The sequence below is a fragment of the Felis catus genome, unplaced genomic scaffold (genome assembly GCF_018350175.1).
Source record: "Felis catus isolate Fca126 unplaced genomic scaffold, F.catus_Fca126_mat1.0 Un_scaffold_61, whole genome shotgun sequence".
Classification (NCBI taxonomy): Eukaryota; Metazoa; Chordata; class Mammalia; order Carnivora; family Felidae; genus Felis; species Felis catus.
The window spans coordinates 32,647-57,356 of record NW_025408544.1 but is presented as its reverse complement, the minus strand read 5'-3'; the positions used below and the strand labels follow the sequence as shown (position 1 = coordinate 57,356).

General features: G+C 43.5%; 1 long non-coding RNA gene and 1 pseudogene across 30 annotated transcripts in view; both read right to left on the bottom strand.

Annotated features, from left to right (window-relative positions):
• Positions 1-24,710, bottom strand: part of LOC123383715 — a 109,018-nt gene that overhangs the window by 69,952 nt on the left and 14,356 nt on the right. For 24 of the 30 annotated variants that reach the window (XR_006593759.1, XR_006593756.1, XR_006593751.1 and 21 more), the window contains 7 exons: positions 23,748-23,852; positions 21,834-21,934; positions 20,588-21,607; positions 14,059-14,216; positions 4,059-4,449; positions 2,484-2,572; positions 655-811 (listed from right to left, as the gene is read on the bottom strand). This is a non-coding gene — a long non-coding RNA (uncharacterized LOC123383715). Of the gene's footprint in view, positions 1-654; positions 812-2,483; positions 2,573-4,058; positions 4,450-10,653; positions 10,788-14,058; positions 14,217-20,587; positions 21,608-21,833; positions 21,935-23,747; positions 23,853-24,710 lie in introns of those variants that run through there. The other 6 variants (XR_006593761.1, XR_006593753.1, XR_006593757.1 and 3 more) reach the window with 6 other exon arrangements.
• LOC111559415 lies at positions 6,388-6,516 on the bottom strand (annotated as a pseudogene).

Below are 24,710 nucleotides of genomic sequence, written 5' to 3'. Positions count from 1 at the left end.
TCAGAGGTATTTACACAAAGAATACAAAAATAATTCTTCAAAGGGATACATGCACCATGATGTTTACAGCAGCATTTTCTACAACAACCAAATTACAGAAACTTCCCAAGCATCCATCAACTGATGAATAAATTGAGATGTAGTATATGGAATGTAATATTATTAGGCCGTAAAAACATGAAATCTTGTCATTTGCGACGAGGTGGAGGAGCGACAGAATGTTATGCTGGGTGAAAAAAAGCCTGTCAGAGAAAGACAAATACCAGATGATTTCACTAACACATGGAAATAAGACAAAACAAAGGGGGGGGGCGGTGAAGTACACAGTGACAAACAAACAGACTCTTAACTAGGAAACAAACTGAGGGCTTCCACAGTGAGGTGAGGGAATGGGTGAAACAGCTGCTGGGGATTAAGAAGTGCACCTGGGATGAGCTCCGGGTGACGTGTGGAAGGGTTGCTCTATATTGGACACCTGAAACTAATACTACACTGTGTCTTCACTCACTGGAATTTAAATTAAAAGATAACATAAGGTTAATGACACCTACCTACCAGGTTTTCTGTAGTTTTCAATCACTTCACTAGGTTGGGAAAATAACCATGAAATTTTTTAAAAAGCATGTATGATGTGGGGGCAGTTTGTGCCCTTACCTCGGTCTCTGGTTCCAGCAGGACTCGGAAAGTGGGTCCTAGCTCATTCTTCTAGAAGGTCATGAGACGAGCATTTCATGTATTCACGTCCTAACAGAATGCAGCTCCCGTTCTTCTGAACTTCTGTCAGGGTTTCTTCCGGGAAACAAGCCTGAATCTGGAACAAACCATCGACTGCATCGATGAGGTGATGTCGTGGGACCTCGCAATCCACGAGTTCTTTAGTAAAATACGTCTTGTTCAAATACTGTCCAGGAAGGGGAGGAATGAAACACGGGAACAGCCCAGAAAATGCAAGGGCCTGTGCAGCTCAGCAACCAGCTTGCCCAGGGAAGCCACCCAGTGCCCGCTCCTCAGCACTCAGTACAACAAGGCAGATACTCTGTGGGACTAAGGAGATGCCAAGTTGCTGCAAAGCTCCCCAGGTCTCCCCTGGGGTGGGCGGCAGAACGCGCTGGAAATGCACCTCTGCTCTCTGTCCTGAGGCAGCAGCAGCAGAGGCCCTGTGTTTTCTGGGATCAATAGAAGCCCTCCCTGCTCTGAGGTGCCCTGGGTCAGAAAAGACGATGGTGCGCCCTCTGCTGGCCATCACTGCCCATGCAGAGGAACCCGCCCCTCCGGGTCTGTGGTGCTCCAGCTCTCTCTGCTGGCCACCATGGGAATTCCTGCAATGTTGAAGACCCTGGTGGCTCAGCTGAGGGACCGAAGGTGCTCTGGGCAACTAAGCCTGTTCTCTACACTGGGAAGGGTCTTAGTGACAGGACCTAGGGCACAAAGAAATCTTTTCCTTCTCCGTTCTTGTGAGTGAAGAATGAAACCAAATTTATTAAGGTAATGGCATCATTTGTAATGCTTTAAGCAATGTTCCCAGAAAAATAGACCACCAAATTACACATGATGAACAAGAGGTTATTGTGTTTACTACCTAAGTGTTTAGGTTAGATAAAGAATGGACACCTTTGAGAGAGAGATACTGGCTTCCAGCTATGGAATGAATGAGTCCTAGGGATACAAGGGACAGCCAATGGAAGAGAGTCAATCCTGTAATAATACTGTTGCATACTTTCACAGGATAGCTACACTTGTGCTTAAGTACAACATAATTTATAGACATATGGAAGGACTACAATGTATGTCTAAAACTAATACAACAAATGTGTGAAGAATATTTCAATTAAAAATAGACATCCTTTACACTATCTTTAATTTCTCCTTCTTTGCCAGTAAACTATCATTCCTGGGGCGCTTGGGTGGCCTAGTCGGTTAAGCGTCCGACTTCCACTCAGGTCACGATCTTGCAGTCCATCAGTTTGTGCCCCACGTCACGCTGTGTCCTGACAGCTCAGAGTCTGGTGCCTGCCTCAGATTCAGTATCTCCCACTCTCTCCCCCATCCCCAGCTCGGGCTCTCTCATAAAAGGAAAAAAATAGGAACATTAAAAATGAAAAATCATTCCTAATTTAGAATCTGTGAAATTCCATATATACCAGATTCTCTAACATGACCATCTTGATGTTTAGAGCTTATCTGAAAAGTCACTAATAATATCTGATGACACATATGTGACAAGGTCAGAATGCAACTTACAGGAGCTACACATCTGTTATGAATTTATGACATGTATCCATGGCTTATATTTCCAATGAAAGGTGCTTTAGGGATACGGATGGATGAAATAATGCCCATCACTCATGTAGGTCAATTTCCTACAGGACCATTATGCTTTCAATTAGTAATTGCCATCTCTTCAAAATTAAAAGAAAGCTGGGAAAGAAATTGTCTTTGAATAATGTAAGAGAAGACTATGGTGTTTTAAAAGGTTCACCTACCTTCTGGAATCCTCAGATTGGTTGTGGACAGGAGGATAGCAACCCACGATTTGGATGCACACCATTCGTTCCAGAGGGAGAATATGGACCTATTGTCAAATATTTTTTTTAATCAATATCAACAGTCCACCTCTGCCAGGTCCAGACTGCAGAACCTGGGGGCAACACAATGTCTCATGCCTGGGTTCAGAACATGAGGAACGCCAGCTGGTTGGGGGGGAGGGGGGAAATCCAACAGGGCCTGGGGGCAGTGAGGGAGATGACCCCGGGACACCTCCTCACAGGGCGGGCTCTGGAGTTTAGCCGCCAAAGAGCAGCACATTCTCCCTGAAGACATCCGTCTCCATGACAGAACATAACGCTGAGCCCCACAATTCCAGTAGAAATGACGGATGCCCATCTTTTTGATTGCAATGGCCTCTGCAGGGCTTGACCCCAGGGATGTTGGAGTCTTAGAGTCATGAAACTATGATGCCCATGATACCAGCCCTTTCGGCCCCAGCACTCAGAGCCACTTCACACATCCCCTCTCCCCTGGCTCATCTCACCCCGTTCACATACCTGGACCAGGGCTCCACTTTTCTCCTTGTACTTCCTCTTTGTCTCTGTTTCTCTCTAACCACACCTCTCTGTGTTTCTTTCTTTCACTCTCTAGGTCTTGCCCAATTCCCCTATCACTCATCCAGTTTCTCTCTCCTTACCTCTTTGTCCACCTCTCCCCAGGCTTCAGGCTATCTGCTCTGTGCATGCAGCCCTGTCCAGGAGCACAGGGAACTCCTGTCTCTCTCTCTCTCTCTCTCTCTCTCTCTCTCTCTCTCTCTCTCTCTCTTTCTCTCTCTCTCGTCATGTTTTGCACCAGGCCCTGATCAAAATGGAGGAGAATCCCCCATACAGCAGCTGCTCATATTGACATTTGCTAAAGCAATGCTGGCAGAATGTGGACAGCCAGACATTTACCATTGGTGGCCCAGCCATGACCCAAATGCTGCTGGAGGGCTGGCTGCTTCCCAAAGCTGGAAGGAAAAAAGGGCTCACAGGGTTCAAAGTCCCTGATGTAGATTGGATTGGCTGATGTAGAAGGAGCCGTATGCTTACACCCAACTCTCCCGGGTGGTGTCGAAGGAACCTTTCTCAGACCATGGACCTCTGCCCTCCCCATGCCTCAATATGGCTTCAGGGGGAGCTTTATGGGACACCATGTGACTCGCCACAAAAATTGTGCCATTTGCCCCCTTGGAGGCCACCTGGATTGGTGCTATTGGTAGCAGCTGGTAAGGTGCACAAGGGCGCAAAAGCTGAATTAATGCAGGGCCTCCTTACTGGTCTCCTGAATCCATTCCTCACCATCAGAAGAGACCCTTTCCTGGAGACAGATACCTGCCCTGCTCATCAGCACAAACCACATCAACTAGCACATGTGCCATGTGCTCATGAGCATCAATCTATACATGAACAACCACCACCAGATCTCCCTAAAGGATGTATCCAACCCCTCAGATGGAACTATTGGTCCCTTCCAGGCAATACAACCCCAAAGAATGATCTGTCTTCGTACACCAATACTATACATTCTACCTGTTTGTTAACTGCATATACAGGAACGCCAAAGTGTACACTTGATGGGGAATGAGTGTCGATTTTCCTGGAGGCAGACGCTGACATAGAAACACAACTATGACAAGTGTATTAGGGGATATTAGGAAGGACAATGTGGAGGGGACGGGGTGGACAGGGAAAGCATTCAGACCAAGGGGTAGATTAGACACCATCTCTAAATATATAATAACCACAGCTGGTTTGTAATGCTTCAGTGTGCTCTTCAAATTTCAAACTGATGGCCCTCTATGTCAAAGTGATTGAGTTATTGCAAAGGGATCTTCTGTTCTTCTATATGCGTGTTTTCTTCTTCAATACATCTGTGGCCTTGGATGAGCACATATTTGTCAGGGTGCATTTGTGTGTCTACCTGTAATGGAAGAGGATTATCTTCAGATCCCTAAACATCCATATTCTCATACTTATCTTTTCCTTCCTTGTAAAGTAGGACCTGAATTTTAATAGAAAACACACAGGGGTCTTTGTTGTATCCTTTGAAACTAGAATTGCCAATCTCTCAGCCTCAGGCATTATACCTTAGTCTCATGAAATTGAATGAACATCTGTTGATGATCTTCTGTGTGCAGATACATTCGTTTCCACGCTGAAAAGGGTGAGTGCTCACTCATCTCATATATTTTACAAATTCCTCATGTGCTTAACCACCTCTTCATCGCACTGACCTCAGAGATCAATATTATCCCTGCTTCTCAGATCACAAAGCTGATGCTCTGAGTTGAGGCTCTCCCCACTGAGAGCTGGCATTAGGTCTGAGACAAGAGGGACACATGCAAAGCCTCAGGAAATTGTGAGAGAAGTGTCGGAGATGCAAACCTTCAAGCAGGGTGGTGAAAGCAGGTTCAGGGTTGCGGTGACAGGAGTCCAGCAGGGGCATTTCCTGGTCAACCCTGAATTCCCCGCTAAGAGTGTGACTCAGGCTGAAGCCAAGGAAGCCACACAGCTAATCTACAACCTTTCGTCGCATTTAGTCTCACAGAGATACACACACTTAGGCACAGCCCAACATATGTATGTCCTAAGAAACTTGAGGAATCTTAACAGTGTCCTCAGTCAGCAGCACCCTTGCATTGAAAAGCCTGTGAGGCCATCTCTACATCTTCTCAAAGACTCAACAAGACAGTAGATGAATATGCTGAACATGTCAACTCATACTGTTCAGATCATCTTACAAATAGTCGAGGTGGAGGTCACTGAGGGCACCAATGAGCTGGTGGTGACTTAGAGAGTCCATGAACAGTGATAAAGGGGATCTGTGGGCAGGGGCATGCAGGGTGGACCTGGTAAAAGAGGAGGTCCTCTTGCAACCATAAGGACCTACAGAACAGAAGCGACAGGTATGTTGGTATGACAGACAGAAGTAGAACGCCCACAGGAGCTGAAACACAATGAAGCAGGTGTCAGCACCTGGCCCCTTGTTCATTCACGAGTTCTAGTAGAATGCAGCATCAGTGCCAGAAAACTCTACCCTCCCACGAGATCCCACTTACAACCTGAAGGTCTCACGAGGACCTCCTATGAGGTCCCACCTACAGCCTGAAGGTACCAGATGCACAAGGAGAAACTACTGTCTCCACACATCACTGCACATGTTTACAAATGCAGAAAGCCAAGGAATCCTATTCTTGAAATTGATGGCAGTAATGCCAGTCTAATAAAGGAACGTATTCCAGAGAGGCAGGCATCTGTGTTCAGGACACCCCTCTTCCACCAGATCTGCAGACTTTTTATTTACACATTGAGAACAGACAGAACATGAAGGAATGAAAGAAAAGCCCAGCACCACACAGAGATTCAGGACCACCCCAGGGTCAAAGCTCAAATTGCCATCCCATTCATGTCCTTACTCTGCTTCCCTCACTGACAAAGACATCTTCTGTGCAAGGGCACAGAGACCTCTGAGGAGATGGGGATTCCTGCAGTCCTGCAGGGGGCCTGGAAATGTGTTTTCTGAGAGAAACACGTCACCTGCGCACATTCATTGGTCTCAAGAGTGTTTATCTTAATTCACAGGTAATTCAGCTTTTAAATACAATATGAGTTGCAGAGCTATTTTGTCCCATTGTAAAAGGGAGGTAGAAACTCTACATAAAAGAATGAACAGAAACATGTCTCAATTTCAGGTGTAAAACTCCCATAAGGCATCATGAGACAAAGTACCAGTTGCAACTGCTCCCGGGACACAAGAGAACCTGCTCATATAAATACAACTGAAGAACTCTGTGAGTTACTGGCCCTGCAGGTGATCACTGATTCTCTCCCTTCATGACTGAAGTTCCACGTACATTTTCGATTACACATGCCGCTTCTGAAAATTCAGAGTATTTCCACCTAGGGGACAACTGGAGAAATTCTGAATTAGCAAAAATCGCGCCTCGGATAAACCTCATTGGCTATGATACTGCCACTGCGCAAAGCTTGGGAGAAATTCTCTATTGCACGTTGACCAACACAGAAGGACCAGTAATGAGTTCTGAAATTTATCTAAGAACCCTCAACACTGCACAAAGCACACAATATAATGTTGGAAAGTGTTGTTATCTTTTCCAGTCACGAGGCTCATAGCAGACATTCTGAACAAATTCATGGCCTACTTTGATATAGGGGAAAAAATGAAAATAATCAGGATAATCCCATGCAAAGAAGGTGAGAAAGGTGTCCCATGCTCCAGAAGACTTGAGGGTGCAGTGAAGTGTCATTCTCCTCAAGTTATTTCCACAAACACAAAGTGATAGCCACGTGGTCCTCCGCCTCCACACACTTGTGGCGTCCAGAGGCACTAGCTAACATGATGATCTTAAACTGGAGAAGTCTGGAGGCTTGTGAGGATGTAAATCAAACAGTAAAAATACCAGAGGGCATAGAAAACCAGACAAGGTCAGATAAAAGTTTCCAGAAAGCATTGCAACTGAAATAGGCAACAGAATTTACCTTGTCTTTCTCTGCATCCGTGATAGAGACACAACTGACATTCCCCATGGGAGTTGCACCATGTCCTAGGTCTCATAAAAGATGGAGGGGGATGGAAGTTGATTCTGACTTGCATAGACTGTGTGCAAGAAAAACAAACCATCCGCAACATGTTTCATTATATTCAACTCTTTCACATTCTCATGTCCCGTACTAGGGGCAGAGGGTTTTTCAGGTGCCTCAGGTGACCCTTGAGGACAAGAGGGAGATCTGATCCTGTCCTTTGAGGAAGGTCTACATGGCCCTGGTTCAGGAGTTTTTATAACTAATCAAGCATCTGTGAACAGTTCAGGTCTCAACTAGCTAGAAATAAAGTTAGGGGTGTGTTTCATCCCTCAGAGAGCCCAGCACATGGTCTCTGTACAAGCTACATCCTAGGGAGTGCTATGTCTGTCAGCATGTATAAGGCCTCTTTCCTTCTCAGAGACATGTGTTGCCCAGCTCACTGGGTGGAAACGACTGCGCATTTCATTCATTTCCTGAGAAATTTGAAGCACATTACACTGTCCTCACTCAGGCTAACCTGAAAGCCCTGTGGTGCCATCACTGCATCTTCTCCAAACACTCAACAAGTAAAAAGACAAAACGTGTTTTATAAGTCAACTCATACTGTTTCAATCATCTTTCCAGATGGTGGAGGGTGAGGTCCCAGAGGCCACCAGGTTGGAGAAGTTGGTGGTGGCCCAAAGACCATGGATGGTGATAAAGAGCAGCCCAACGGGGTATGACACGGAGGGCACTTCTGAGAAAGGAGGAACTGTTCTGGAAGCCATTTTGACATGCCGGACAGAAATTAAACTGTTGAGATGTGTTAGAGTAAAAGGTGAAAAATCCAACACCAACACTAACATACCTGAACCCCAGTGAAGCCGGAATGGCACCTCTCTCCTTCCCCTCCACCTGGTTTCAACAGGGCAGCATCACTGCCACAAAACTCCACCCTTCGCAATGGGTCCAACCTAGAGCTTCTAGGGGTTTGTGGAGACAAAGCAGTGCATTGCTGGCAGCAAGCATGGTACTAGCTGTGCCTGAAAATGTAGGGAAGGAAGTGGCTACTCTTAAAGGATCAGGGGGATAATTCCAGACTACTAAAGAAAGTCTGTTTCACACACACAGGCTTCTATTTCCAGGACTACTCTCTATCCAGCCCTTCACCACTTCAACAGCTACGTCTTGGCATAATAAGAGCTGAAATGGTGAGGAAGAATTTTGTTTTCATATCATTCGTTTACATCTTTAATCCATTTCAAGTTAATTCTTGGAGTGATGTAACATAAGGTGCTAAGCTTTAATCTTATACATGTGACTATCCAATTTTCCCAGCTCCAGTTATTCAAGAGACTACTCTTCTCCACTGAGTATTCTTGACTCCCTTGTCAAATACTAGTTGACTGTGCATGCAAGGGTTTAGTTTGGGCTCTCAATTTCCATTCCATTGTCTTGTGTGTGTGTGCCTATGCCAATGACATAACTGATTTCTTTGTGTTAGAATGCAGCTTGAAATCAAGAAGTGTGATGCCACCTGTTTTGTTCTTTCTTGCATTGGCTACTTGGGGTCTTTTTGTGGTTCCAAATACATTTGAAGATATGTGTTTCTAATTGCATAAAACTTACATCGGAGTCTTGATAGAGATTGCACTGAATCTCTAGAGGGCTTTGGGTAGTATGGGCATTGTATCTATATTAATTCCACTGACAGATGGACATGGGATGGCTTTTCACTGACTTGTGTGTTCTCCTGTTTCTTTCATACAAATTGAATTTCTTCCATTTCTGCACACAGGTTTTACAGTTTTCTGTAGAGAGGTCTTTCACTTCCTTAGGTAAATTTATTCCTATAAATTTTATTGTTTTTGATGCTATTGTAAATGGGATTGTTTTCTTTCCCTCTTAGATAATTTGGTTAGTGTATAGGAATGCTACAGAATTTGATATGTGACTTTCTATTTTGGAACTTTATTGCATTTCTTGATTAGATATGAACAGGTTCTTTTACATTAAACTTTTTATTTCAATCCTTTACCTTATTTAAAAAAAATCATGTTATTTGGGAATAGCTGACACACTGTGTTACATTAGTTTCAGATGAACAACATAGTGAGTGGACAAGTGTATACATGCTGCTACGCTAACACAGGTGTAGCTATCATCTCTCACCATGCATCACCACTCCAGTACCATTCTCTATTTTCCCTATGCTATGTCTTCTACCTGTGATTTATTCATTCCATAAACAGAAGCCTGCATCAACCAATCCCCTTCTCATATCTAGGATATCCTTGTCTTGTGCCTCATCTTAGAGGAAAATCTTTCACAATCTCACTATTGAGTATGATGTTAGCTGTGGGCTTCACATACATGGCCTTTCTTATGTTGAGATATGTTCCTTCTACACAGAATTCTAAAGAGATTTTTAGCACAAATGGATACCAAATTTTCTCAGAACCTTTTTTCTGTGTCTATTGACATCGTCACATGAGTTTTCTCTTTAATTTTTAAAATGTATTTATTTATTTTAGGTTAAATTTATTTATGTACTTCTTTAGAATTTATTTGTTCAAGTTTTTAATTAAACTCCAGTTGGTTAACATACAGTGTAGTGTTAGTTTCAGGTATAGAATGTAGTCATCCATCACTTACATACAACACCAAGTGTTCCTCACTACTAGTGCCCTCCTTAGCCCGTCACCCATTAAACCCATCCCCCTGCCCACCTCCTTTCTAGTAACCCTGCCTTTGCTATTTATACTTAAGATTCTGGTTTCTGGTTGATTTTTTTTTTTTCATTCAAGTATGTGAGGAGTCACATTTATTGATTTGCATTTCTGAAACATCCTTCCTTTACAGGGAAAAAAGCCCTTCATCACGGTCAATGATCGTTTTAAGGTGATGCTGAATTTGGTTTGCTTGTATATTATTGGGAATTATTCATCTATATTCATCACGGGGATACTGGCCTATAGTTTTCTGTTCAAGTAGTATCCTTTTCTGGCTTCCTACCAGGGTAATTCCAGTCTCATGAAATGAGTTTGGAGGTGTTTATCCCTTTTTAATCAGTGAGAGGACTGCTGTTCGTTTCTTCTACAACCGTTGTTCAAATTCACCAGTGAATGCACCTTTTCCTGGGCTTTTCTTCCCTGAGAGAATTTCCATTACTAACTCAATTTACTTGCATTGGTTATCTTCTTGTATTGATGCAGTCTTCCTTTAATGGGTCTGTGCAAACCTTCTATATCTTCCTGATACAGTCTTGGTAGGTTGTGTGTTTCTAAGAACCTATCCATTTCTTCTAGGTAAGTGGTTTGCTGGCATCTAGTTTGCACATAGTCACCTCTTTGTCTCCTTTATATTTCTTTGGTATCAGGTGTAATGTCTTCTCTTTTATTTATAGTTATTTTGAATTGGGTCTTCTCTCTGTCTTAGCATAGTCTATGTACAGTCTTGACAATTTTGTTTCACTCTTCCGAAAACCCACTGTTGGTCTTCTTCATATTTTCTATTGATTTCATGGTCTCAGTTTCATTGGTTTCCACTCTCATATGTATTCCTTTCTCCGTTTTGAGAACATTGCACGTAGATTGTTGTCTTTTTCTAGTTCTTTGAAATTAAAGGTAGGTTGTTCATTTGAGTCCCAAATGTATCCTCCACGCATGCAAATCCAGTGACTCATCAGAGAAGCTTCAATAGGTCTTTCCTGTCCTATTTATCATTCTGAGAATTCTGAGAAATAGAACCAGAAAATTTATTTGAAGACACAATAGATGAAAACTTCCTTCAATCGGGGAAGGAAACAGATTCAGAAGCAGGAGGCACAAAGAACCCCCAAAATATTCAGCAGAAGCAGATCTACACCAAGTCATGTAGTAATTAAAACTCAAAATGTCATGATCAAGAAAAATTTTAACAGCAGGAAAAGAAAAGATGACAGTTACCTACAAGAAAAACCCCATAAGTTTATCACTGGATGTTTTTCAGAAGAAAGTTTGAAACCGTAAGTGAGCAGCAGGTATGGTAAAGTTGCTGAATGGAAAACATCTGTAGCCAAAGAGAGTCTATCCACAACACTATCATTCAGATGGAAGGACAGATCAAGAGGTTGCCAAATAAATACTAAGCGAGTTCACAACCAACAAACCACCCCTGCTAGAAATGTTAAAGGAGACTCTTTAAGTGGAAAAGAAACACCTAAAGTGACAGTATTAAAGTGCGAAACGCAAAAGCAATAAAAATGAATACATCTGTAAAACATCAGCCAAGGTATCCACGATATGAACGGTTTTGAAATATGACACTACATATCTACAACACGGGGAGGAGAGGAGTAAAGAACTGGTTCAAGCTTCAACAACTATCAACTTAATATAGACTTCTATATGCAGAAGTGGTTAGGTACAAACCTAATAATAACCACAAATCAAACACCACTAATACATATGCAGAGTATAAAGACAAGCAATTTCAACTGCACTACTAAATAAACCCAGCAAACCATAGAAAAGAGAAAGAGAAGAAAGGATCAGACAGATTCAGAAACAACCAACATCAAGTAATAAAAGGACAACTGTATGTCTATCAATCACTTTGAACGGAAACAGAATACATGCTCAAATCAAAGGCACTGGGGGACAGATAGGGGCACCTGGATGGCTCCATCGCTTGAGATTTCGACTCTTGATTTGGGCTCAGGCTATGATCCCAGGATCCTGGGATTGAGTCCCAACTGAGCTCTGCACTGAGCTTGGGATTTGCTTAAGATACATTCTCACTCTCATTCTCTCTCGCTCTCCTTCTATCTTCCCCCATTCCCCCACCCTGCCATCCCATGCCTGTGCACTCTCTCTTCATAATAAAAGGCACTGGGTGATAGAATGAATAAAATATAGGACCCATCTATCTTCTACCTACAAGAGACTAACTATAGAACTAAAGTATCAAAAGAAAACTGCAGTAGCCATACCTATATCAGAAAAAATAGATTTAAAAAGAAAACTGTAACAAGAGAAAATGAAGGACACTGTAATAATAAAAGGTACAATCCAAAAAAAGATAGAACAATTGTAAACATATACGTGCTCAACCTGAGAGCATCCAAGTACACAAAACAGTCAAAACCTAAAGTAAAGTATTGATAGTCATACAATCATAGTAGGGCACTTTAACACTCCAATGACACCCATGGAGAGATCATTCCATCAGAAAATCAACAAGGAAGTAGTGACTTTGAATGATAGAGTAGACCAGATGGACTTAACCGATATATTTAGGACATTCCATCCTAAAACAGCACAATACTCTTTCTTTTGACATGCACATGGAAAATTCCCCACACTCAATAAAATATTAGGTCATAAAACAAGCCAAAACAAAATCAAACCAATCGACGTCATACCATATGTCTTTTCAGACCACAATGCTATGAAAGTAGAAGTCTCCAACAAGAAAAAAAAATCTGCAAAAGGCACAAAAACATGGAAGTTAAACAGCATGCTCCTAAACAATCAATGGGTCAACCAAGAAATCAAAGATGAAATCGAAATAACATGGAAACAAATGAAAATGAAAACACAACAATCCAAACTTCTGTAAAGCAAGAAAACTAGTTCTAACAGGGAAGCTTATAGCAATACAGGTCTGCCCCAGGAAAAAAACAAAAAACAAAAAACCCTGAAGTAAACTCCATAACCTTATAACTATAAAAGCCAGACAAAGGACAACAAACAAAACCCCCAAACAGCAGAATGAAGAAAATAATTAAAAGCAGAGGAGAAATAAGTGATATAGAAGTTAAAACTACAGTAGAACAAGGTAAGTGAAATTAGGAGCTGCTTCAATGAAAAGAACATTGAAATTGATAAGCCCTAGCCAGACTAATCAGAAAACAGAAATGACACCTATAAATAACAATGACAGAGAACAACCAACACCACAGAAATACAAACAATTGTAAGAGAATATTATGAGAAACCATATGCCAACAAGCTGGACAAACCAGATTATATGGATCAATTCCTAGAAACATGGAACTTACCAAAACTGAAGCAGAATGAAATCGAAAATTTGAACAGATGGTTTACTAGCAAGAAGACAGATTCAGTAATCAAATGTCACCTAAGAGACAACAGTCCAGGACCGGACGACTTCACAAGCACATTCTATCAAACATCTGAAGAAAAGTTGATGCCTATACTTGTCAAACTATTCCAGAAAATAGAACAGGAAAGAAAATATCCAAATTAATTCAGCATTACCCTGATACCAAAACCAGATAAAGACACCACGAAAAAACAAAACTACGGGTCCATATCGTTCAAGCACACAGATGCAAATGTCCTCAACCAAGATTTGGCAAACAGAATCTAACAACGTACTCAAAAAAAAGTCCACCAGACTAAAATGGGTGGTGAATGTAAAACTGAGGCAGGTCTACGAATCTCTGAATGAGAAAATGGGCCAAAAAAGAAACATAAAAAAAAGGGGAAATGTATCAGACAGGGGATCTAAGCATCAATTTTCATAGAGACACACTATGCTCAGGCTTTTTCTTCTCAACTTGGCTCACAATGCTTGCTTAGTACAATCTTTCCCACACTGAGAAGTGGCATTGGTAAGTTCTTTGACCAGCAGCAGTCTCAGAGGGATGGCGTGAATCAGCTTTTAGTAAAAACTGCAATCAATTTAAAAGTATTTCAGTTTTTCACGAGTTCATGAGAAATTAAAAAACATGCCAAATCTCAACTGAAAAAGACATAAGGTAACTAGTATGTTTTTAAGATATTATTGATGAGATCCCTTCCAACGAAGACAAGAAAGGATAACTGTAACAAATTCTGATGCAGGAATAATATTGAATATTCAAATAACGGGAGGTTCCTGACACAAAGTACCTGTCAGGTTTTCAGTTGTTTTCAGCGACTACAACATTGTTGGGGGAAAAATACCCACTGAAAATTATAAAAGCATGTATGATGTGGAGGGCACATTGTGTTTTTACCTCTGGCTCTGCTTCCAGCAGGACTTGGAGAGTGGGTCCCAGCTGATTCTTCTAGAAGGTCCTGAGAGTCAACATTTGGTGTCTTTACTTCCAAACTGAAAGCGACTCCTGTTCCTCCGTATTTGTGACAGGATTTCTCCCCCAAAACAATTTTGAATCTGGAACAACAACAACAACAAAAAAACCCCAGCCTCTCTGACGTGGCATCGTGGGACCCCCTGAATCCACACATCCTTGACTGAAATACATCTTGTTCACATACCGGCAGGGGAAATGAGGAAAAAACCACGGACAGCCCTGAGAATGCAAGGGACTGTGCTGCTCACTGACCATCCAGCGCTTCCTGGAAGCTGCCCAGCACCCCTCCCCAGTACTCAGCCCCACCACTGAGGAGACACCAAGTGGCTGGGAAGCCTCCAGAGTCTCCCCCAGGCCTGGGGGCGGAGCCTGCTGGATACCCAGCTCTGGCTCTTTGCCCACACTCAGAGGCACTGGGTCCTCAGGAGCAAGGAAGCCTTTCCAGCTCTGAGGCACCCTGGATCAGAAAAGCCTAATGGGCGCCTTCTCTGGCCATCGCTGAGCCTGCAGAGGACCGGCCCCTCCATGGGCGTGCTGTGTGCGCGCCCTCTGCTGGCCGCCGTGGGAATTCCTGCAATGTTCAAAGCCATGGCCGCTCAGCTGGAGATACTGAGGGTGTAGCTGGTCCAGTTAAGCCTGCCCTCCAGATTGGGAAGGGTCTTAGTGACAGGGCCTGGGACACAAAGAAATGTTTTCCTTCTCCTTTTTACTGAATAAGGAATGAAACCGAATTTATTGATACAATGATGTAATTTGTAATGCTTTAAGCAGCATTCCCAGAAAGACAGACTGTAAATTGACACATGCTGAATGAACGACAGGCAGTGGTATTTACTATGAAAATACATGGGTTGAATAAAAAATTGACACCCTTGAGAAAGAGATACAGGCTTCCAGCTATGAAATGAATATGTCATTGGGATACAATGTACAGGTTATAGAATATAGTCAACCCTGTAAGAAAATATTGCATGCTTTCACATCATAGCTACGCTTGTCTAGGTATATGGAGAGCATATTGTGTACACACGGAATCAGTGTGATATACGCCTGAAACTAATACAACATGGTGTGTCTACTATATGTCAATAAAATTTGACAATACTTTAACTTTCTCCTTCACCATTAAAGTTTATTTCTAATTGAGAATACATGAAATTCCTTTTACACCATATCCTCTAATGTCACCATCTTGATGTTGAGAGCTTATTTTTCACGTTGTCAATAATGTGTTTGATGACACAAATGTGACAAGGTCAGAATGCATACCTAGAGGGAGCTACACATCTGTTATGAATTTCCTGCCTCTATATGGGTAATATTTTCTATGAAAAGTGCTTTAGGGATGAAGATGTGTGAAATAAGTTCCATCAGACTCATAGGTAGATAATTGTGCCTTGAAATAATAATTGCCATGTCTTCACAATCACAGGAAGGCTAGGTGAAGACAGAGATTTCTCTTTTCATGTAAGAGAAAGGGGTGGTGTTTTAAACTTCTCACTTACAATCCACAATCCAGAGATCAGCAGTAGATGTAAGAATAGCAATGCACTATCATGTTGCACATAACTAGTTCTGTTGGAGAAGTGGAGAAGGTACACTAAAGGTGGCTGATTGAACTAAAACAAACTCTGGTCTCTAGCTTAGAGACCCCCTCCTCCGGGTTCTTCTTCACTTGTTTGCTGCACATTTAACCCCCCCCCCCCACACACACACACAAATACGGAGGCTGATAACTAAAAATTACCCTTCCTGCTCTCAATCGGGGTTGAGATCTTTGGAGACATACGGTCTCCTCTGAGCCCGCTTGTGTTAAATAAATCTCCAATCCCCCAAGATCTCTGAGTGCCACTTGGTTTTTCCGCCAGTGTTCCAACCTGGTTCCATAACAAATTTGGTTCCCTGAGCAGGAAACCCAACCATGCTGGCTCATTGTTGCCACCAGTTTGGGAGAACAGCGAGGTGGTACCGGAATGAGGGATCCTAAGGTAGAGTGAGCAACCTGCCTAAATATCGGCAGTCTCCTTCTCTGTCCCATTCAGGCCAGCACCTCACCGCCATTCCCACCGGACACGAGGAGACTTGGCTGGTGAGGTACTGGACCCGAGGGTCAGAACCGGTAAGGCTGGGGGCCAATCTAGTCAGGGCCACTCACAAGAGTGGAAGGGGGACCTGTTTACTCCCCAAGACTTCAGAAGCCTCACAGGTAGGGATTCTCTGGTAGGGAATATAATAACATCTGGTGTGTATGTGAATGTGAATGTGCGATTCGGTCTCACTTGCCTGCTGAGTAAGATTCTGTGGCTCCACAGACAGGTACCCTTGGGGTCCCTAGGGGCCCATGGAGACTGAGTGGGCCTGTCTGAGATTCCATAATGAATGGCACTGGGGTCTGTGGTGATATAAGAATGGCTTCTGATCATGTGTCACAAGGCTGGGACCTCTGGGGCTGAGCGTCACCTGGGTTCCTTCAGGAAATGGCCAGGCAAGCATCTGGCTGGTCTCCTCATTGGAGGGGGCGCCCCTGTCCCTCTGTCCTTGTGACTCCGCCTCACGGGAGAATTGTGGAGTCGGGATGGAGCAAGGAGAGCCAGGCAAAGGTTTTGGCTGCTTTACCCGGAGACTCACCCAGGGAGCCAAAGAAGCGACAGACTGCTCCCCTAATGTTCCCCTCTTCATGACAATTTAGGCTCCCCTCCCCTCCCCTGAGCTTGAAACTCCTCCCCCAGAGGGCTGGCTGCTGCCACTGCTGCCACTGCTGCAGCCTCCCCAGCCAAGGCACTGCCACTGCAGCCACCCATTTTCCTCCCCTCCATGCAAGACAACCCTCCCCCACAAGGCCCTGTGGCCAGATTGCGCCCTCGGCCAGGTGCAGGTTCTCTCCAGATGCAGGTCCACATATGTTGATATCAGAGGGTCTCAGGGAGATCACAACAGGGGGCTTATAAGACCATAAATATGCCCAGCAGCAAGGGAGGAGGCCGAGAACCTCCTTAGCAAGGGGTCAATGATCCTACTGCAAGGGGAAAGGACATTAGAAAGAATAAGTGTCCCAACAAGGGAAAGTCCCAAAAACCCAGCAGATATCAGGAGGAACCTCCAGAAGAGGACCTTATTGGTCTAGCCGAGATAGAACCCAACTAAAAGGAGACACTGACTCTCTCTCCCTGTTCCTCTGCTTAATAGATGTGAGGGATTCTCCCTCATTTCCCAGGTTAACAGCTATAATTCGAGGGTGCCATGGGGCACACTCTGGTCTTTACCTGCTACCAAGCTGCACACGCTGCCTCAAGCCATTTATCTCCATGACTGATACAGAGACAGGACCCCAACACGCCAGGCAAAATGAGGGGCACCCATCTTCTCAAGGGCAATGGCCTGTACAGAGGTTGCCGCAGTGAGGTTGGAGCTTTGCACTCAGGGAACTGTCATGCCCAGGGTTCCTACACATTCTGCCTCCAACACTAAGAGCATCATCACAGAGCCCCTCCTGGATGGCCCATCGCCCTCTCCACACACTGTGACCAGCTCCATCCTTTCTTCCTTGCCTCCTCTTTGTCACTGCTTCTCTCTACTGTCTCCCCTGTTTCTTCCTCTCACTCCTTCAGACATGCCCAATTCCCCCATCACTGACTCATTGTCTCTCTCCCTGCCTGTCTCTTTCTCTGCCTCTCCCCAGGCCCTCATCCTTCTGCTCTATGCAGCCCTGTCCATGAAGCATGGCACCACATGTCCTGTGTCCTCCTCTCTCCTGTCATCTTTTAGCCCATGCCCTGATCACAGTGTATGCGACTCCTGTTTACAGAAGCTGCTCATGATGACCTGTACTGCAGCATTGCTGTTCCAACCACTCCTGGGAAGCATGTGGACAGCCAGACCTTGACCCCTTGGTGGCCCAGCCATGAACCCAAAGTTTCTGGAGGGCTGGTTGTGTCCACAACCTGGGAGGAAGGAGGGCCCTGCAGACATCAGTGGCTCAAGGGCAGAATGCATGGGCTTTAAGTCCAGGACAGAGCCCTATGTTTACAACAAACCCTGCCTTGGTGGTGAGGGAGGAAAGGGTTTCATGTGTTTGACCTCTGCCCTGCCCATCCGTCACTAAGAAAACAGTGGGATGAGGGGCACCTGGGTGGCACAGTCGGGTAAGTGTCTGACTTCAGCTCAGGTCGTGATCTCATGGGTTATGAGTTTGAGCCTCTCATCAGGTTCTGGGCTGACAGCTCAGAGCCTGGAAACTGCTCTGGATTCTGTGTCTCCCTCTCTCTCTCTGCCCCTCTCTCGCTTGTGTTCTGTCTCTCTTTCTCTCCTGCTAAATAAATAAACAACCATTGCACAAAAAAGAAAGAAAGAAAAGAAAAAAATAAAGAAAACACTGGGAGGAATACGAGACATCATAAATCTCACCCCAAAAACGACTACCATAAATCTACCTCAGCTCCCACCTGGATTGGTGCTACTGCGAGGTAGCTGGTAGTTGGGAAAAGACCACAACATCTGGATTAATACAGGGTTTCCTCACTGCAAGCATTGCAGTGTTCTACTGCAAATATGTCTTCCCTGGGAATTCATAATATTTTTACTACATGAACAGCTGCAGTGACTCTGCAAAAGCACGTTTCCCAGAGATGGGAAAACTGATGAATTATGAAATTTGGAAAAAATTAACCTTTGACTAAGAGCATTCAAAATTGCTAAGCATATCGCAGAAAGTAGGACTTTTCGTGTTTTTCAGTTAGTGAGTTTCACAACCAATGTTCTAACCAGGTTAATGACTAACTCTGTACAGAAAAGGAGTAAAATAACAACAATTAAACTGTTTCAGTTTTCAGGAATATTCCCATGAAAGGAGGTCTGGAAGAAGTGAGCCAGGCCAGGAGACCTAAGTGTCAGGTGAGATGTCATCCTCCTCATGTTATTTCCACAAACACACAGTGGCTTCCCTGTGGTCCTCAGTCTCCAAACACTTATGGCTTCTGGAGGCACCACCAAAGATGACAAACAAGCTAAGAACAGAGAGGCCTGTAGGCTCTTGAGAAAGAGTTTTACTCTTTGTACAGTAAATAACGCCATAGATATATGTCAGAACATACAACCTAGAGACAACACCAGGAGAGAGTGCTGTATAAAGAGATAAAAGATTCCAGAGAGAGAGTTACAACTGAAAATTGTTGTATCATTTCCCTTGACCTTCGCTGTGTCCATAGTAGGGACTGAATTCTTGTTTCTCACAGAAGCTGCACCAGGTTCTGCATTTGATAGAGGCCAAAGAAGGGATGGAGGTTTTTTCCAGTTTGCACAGACTGCATGGAAATGAAAACATACAAAACAAAACAAAACAAAACAAAACAAAACAAAACACCTCCGTGCCTTCCTCCAACATCTTGCACTGCTTTCTACAATCAGGTCCCTTACCAGAAACAGAGGGCTTTCCACATGACAGAGGTGACCCCTTGGGACTCAGGGGAGCCTTGAGGAAGGCACCAGAAGGCTTTGTTTGGATATTTTTAAATCAGCCAACTGTGGACAGGTCAGGGCTCAATTCATTGGAAATCAACACTAAAAGAAGGGTTTCCTAATACACATCATGGGAAACGACAATTCATCACAGATTAAAAATTAAAATATGAATGGCTTAGTTAAGATAATGTCTGCAAATGTCAGCATGAACAGCACACTGTCCTTTTCTACAAGGCATGTGTGGGATTTTTCAAGTGCTGTACTGTATATATCATCTGCCTTATGTATCTGACAAGGGATTATGTAAGTATTCATGAAAAGAAACGACCTTGAGGAGACTAATACTATAGTAATGAGGAAGGGAAATGTTAACGCTATGTGGATTGAGCTGCAAAGTTTCAGAGTTACACTAATAAAATAACATTAGAGGAGTGAAATTTCACAAGGATTTACTTTACTGAGTACTATAGTTCACAATACAAAAAAAAAAAAAAAGAATAAAGGGACCTGTAAACAGAGGAAGAAATGTCTGCTTTCTTTAATCAAAGCATATTTTCTCTGAGCATTTATCCAAAAGCCAATTCAAGAAAGCTCATCAGGACATACAGCCTCCAATTCATGCTGTTGTTCACGTTATTTATGTGAAACAAAAGAAACAGCCTTCAACATTGTCTCAAGGTGGAAGGGGCGCTGACCCACGATCTTTCTAGCACCCTCTCTCCAGTTAAGTGTAACCGGGAGGTGGCAGGGGGACCCACAGTCAGTGGAGGGGTGGGAGCTTTACCACACACAGGGACAGACCCAAAGAGCCCTGCTGGCTGGGGCATCTGGGGGAACTAGTGTCCTGCCACCACTGTGAGACAACCTGTGCCCTCTATAACCACCTGGGACTGTTTGCATGAGACCCAACAGTGACACTCACTGGAACGAGAAGCCAATTGTGTGGATGTTGCTGCAGAAGTTAAGCTACTGCATTTCAAAATGTGCTCCGTACCTCTCCATGGAGGGATCTCCTTGTCAGGTCCCCGTGCCATTGGCTTGTGCCTCCTGAATTCCTCTAGAAGCCTCTGTCTTTGGATGACTTCCAGTCTTAAAGATCGAGATGAGTCAATTTCACTAAGAGTTACCACAACCAGGCCTCCATTGGACACCAAATGGTTTAGCCTTTTTTAAAACGTCACAGCGCCCTTAAAAGAAATATGCCAAAATCCTGTACCTGCATTTCAAGTAGGCAACCTCCCTGCTCTGCTCCGCCACTGCCTTCTCCAGATCATGAGCCCCGAACTCGAGAGAGAAACACATCTACGTTTAGTTGTGGCGGGGTGTGCACAAGAGGAGGAGAGGAAACATTCTTACCCAGTTGTCCTGAAATGCCTTGTCACAAAGAGCAATCAGAAACAGTCAGCACATCAATAAAACCCATGTGGAGAGATTCAGTGTCCCGTTATGATCATCTGCGTTAGGTGCTGAAGCACTTAGGAACTACTAGGCAGAGTGCAGGCTACCTGGTGTCTGAAGGTGAGCTCTGACTGCTGCAGCTGTTCTTGTGTTTCTTCTATTCTTCTCCTGGGCGTGCAATGGCTTTCATCAGATGAAGCACCATGTTGAGCGTGATGTTAATTGGCCCAGGTTCCCATCACAAGAACTGAATTCTCATACATACGACCCAATCATAGAAGACACATTTCACATGAGGAAGAGAGTACAGAAATCTCAAAGCCATCGCTACATCATCTTGGATTTATTATTTAATGCCTGTGGGGCTCCACATTGACACGGTTTCCTTAACTGTGGTGACAGCTCTCTAATTCTGCAGTGAGGATCTTTCATTGTAAAGCTCAAATCTTCTTTTCCTTGTATCCTTATCATATTTCTCATGGTTACAACAAGTGCGTCTCTAAAATGGGATCTTCATACTTGTCGATGTGATTTGTCCTTGACCAAACTGCTTCCTGAGGTGTGTAATCATTTCCAGGACCTCGAGAAACATGTTCAGGAACCATTTCCACATAGTCTGGCGAGGATCAAGGATCAGGAAATCTTTAGTTAATTAACTTGTTTAGATTAATAGTTTTAACTTATCATCTGGAAAATGTCACATCTCTCTTGAAGTCTCTATAAAAATGAATGTCTCCTGAATGTTTGTGTGTATGTGTGTGCTACTTGGCTCTAAACACTGTACAAAGTTTCAAAGTAATAAAATGGCTGTCGTGAGAGCTGCTGGTAGGAGCTGAACTCACTTGTAGTTCCGAAGCTCTTCTGCAGCTAATTTCACTTTCTCCTCTGTGGCTGACAGCTGCTTCTCCCCTTCCACTGCTCCCATTCTTTCAGTCCCAGCTTCCTATGAGGGGAAAGAAACATATATTTCCTGGTAACCCATGTAAAATTCTGCCTTTATTCCCTCCCTGAAATCTGAAGGCAGGACTCAAATGTCCCCTCTCCCCTTCCCCGTAAATGCACAGATCCACAAATACAACCAGGGGGAAGCAATGACACCCACCATCAAGGGACTAAACAAACACCAATTCCAGCATGCTTGCAAGTCTTTGGCAACTCTGAGCTCCTCTTCACAGCTCTCTATTCGTACTCATCAATACATCACATAAATATAAAAAGCCCAGCTGAGATGCACTAAGAGCCCTCCCAGTCTCAGGCTTTTGTTATTGGAACAGCAAAAGTGTTTTTCTTTTCAATGTACAAAACTAAGCCTGGCCAACTCATCCCAACTAAACACATAAGGATGACGCAGGGGTTTCTGACTTGACTGATTTCTCCCAAGAGCCCAGAACTTTCAATCAAGGCTCAGGCCATGACACTGCCATAGAGACATCTTTCTTGGACATGGTGTCATTATCACTGTACAATGACCTCCTGGATATTTCTACAGTTCGCGAGGGAACTCCTGCCACCTGCCTCAAAGACACCAGTTGACAAGAATGTAAAATACACTGGTTAAAAGAAAATGATGTGAATTGCCCACCTTTATAATGTTGTCTTCTGGAAAAGGAATGCGGGGAGGGGAAGGGAAGGGAAGGGAAGGGAAGGGAAGGGAAGGGAAGGGAAGGGAAGGGAAGGGAAGGGAAGGGAAGGAAGGGAAGGGAAGGGAAGGGAAGGGAAGGGAAGGGAAGGGAAAGAGGGAAAGGAAGGAATACTGAGTTCACAGGTTTCAGTAATGCTGGCACTCCTGATCTCCTACCAGACATAACTCCCATATCATCTGCAGCAAGATACCATCACAGTACACCTGAATTTTCCTCCCAATATTTCCTACCTAATGTCTAGAGTGTAAACAAAAATATATACACATATGGCAGTCATGTCACTATGATGGGGCTGAAATGTAAAGGACAATGAAAATGAACCCTGAGGTTTTCACAAAGTGAAGGAAGGTGCAGATCACAGAAATTAAGGCAGAAGGGAGGATCACAATTCTTTACTGATTACTACGGTAAAAGTATGGTTGGTGTTAAATGTGCTCAACGAAAGAAAATTATCCCCACTGTCTGACACAATCGTTCTTACAACGGTGTTTGTACCAATTAACACCTGAAAATCTTACTTACTTCTGTGAGCTTCTGTCTTTGTCCACACATTCTATCACGAACGTCTACTTTCTTCTTCAGCGTGCCCCATTTTGCATCCCTTGCCCCTTTCACACTCCTAAGTCCATCACAGTGGCCCCCAGTTCCCTTTTGCTGTCTGTCAAGCATAAAACAGTTTCCTTGAGTGTGCACACCTATTCTACGAGTTTGGCCATGAGGGCGTAGAGGAGAAAGGACAAGATTACTAAGACAGGAAGCCACTTTTTACCTTCCCAGAGGAAACTCATTCTACCAAGTGTGGTTTTCTCCCCTCCAAAGCAACACCTATTTCAGGTTACATTATTAGACATCAAGACTCCCTGCATCAAATCCTTGCTGCGTGCAGTAGTATCTCCCGACTTTAAGACATATTTGAGAAAGGTGGAATGACTATAGAAGAACGTACACTATAGCGAATATACTTACCAATACTAAAATGTAGACTTAAATGTTTATGATGGGAATCTTTCTAATGCATGTATTTTACCACAGTGAAAGAAGAGAAACTTAAAAAAAAAAGTAATGATGTTCAGTTCTCTGATTTATATAACACTTGATAGTAAATTACGTTACCTGATTCTTTTGGATCTTAAGCTGAGCATTTTCTTTCTGCAGAGGCTGTTTTTCGGACTTTGATTTCACTCCCTTGGTATCAACTTCATTAAGGGAGAGGTGAACCTGAGAAAAATATTCACTCTAGTGATTTCTTCCCAGGAAGAAGATCACTCAGTAGATAACATATAAATTGAATATTCTAAGACAGGAAGATTTGTTTTTCTTCAAAGCTAAAGTGTTCATTGGAAATCCTGCAGGAAATAGAGGGAATTTACTTCTGAAACTTCTGAAGTGTTTACTAAATTAGCACCTTTCAAGTTCTTTGTAGATTTTTCCTTTCCCTGATTTGCAAGAAGATAGAAACAGAACGTGTACGAGGCTTTCCAAACATACACTGGACAATGTGTCACGAAGAAGCATTGTCAGTAGAACATACCCCACAGTCAGTCTCTGTATCATTAAAAATCCAGTTTGGGACAAAGGGAAAAGCCAGACACATAAAGAAATGAAGGCCGAGGAGAATGGTGGAAGGGGTAAATGTTTCAGAGCAACTATCTTGGTTTTGAGACAATGGAACTGTGACTGGATGACAATGAAAAAACGAAGAAAGTGTAAAATCTTTCGAGCCAAACAGCTCCAATGAATGACTTTTCTTTACGGAAAAGAAATATTGTCACCAGATTCTCTTTCAAAATTCTCTGAATAAAGAGGAACACAACTGTTCAACATGGTGAGAAACCTCTAGTGCTCTCTCCTGACACCACTGAATGATATAAAACTTAAGCCAGGGTTATGAAAACAAATTCTGCCTCACTCCTACCTAAAAGAGGTACTGTGGTGTTCCTGCTTGAAACAGAAGTTAACAGCATGGAAGGTTGAGGGGCTCAATTCACCCAATGACCAAAAGGGCTCAAACATCAAATTATGGTAACTCAGGAAGCCCCGATTCTTGACATTCTGATTTGTCTCAGACTGCAGCGA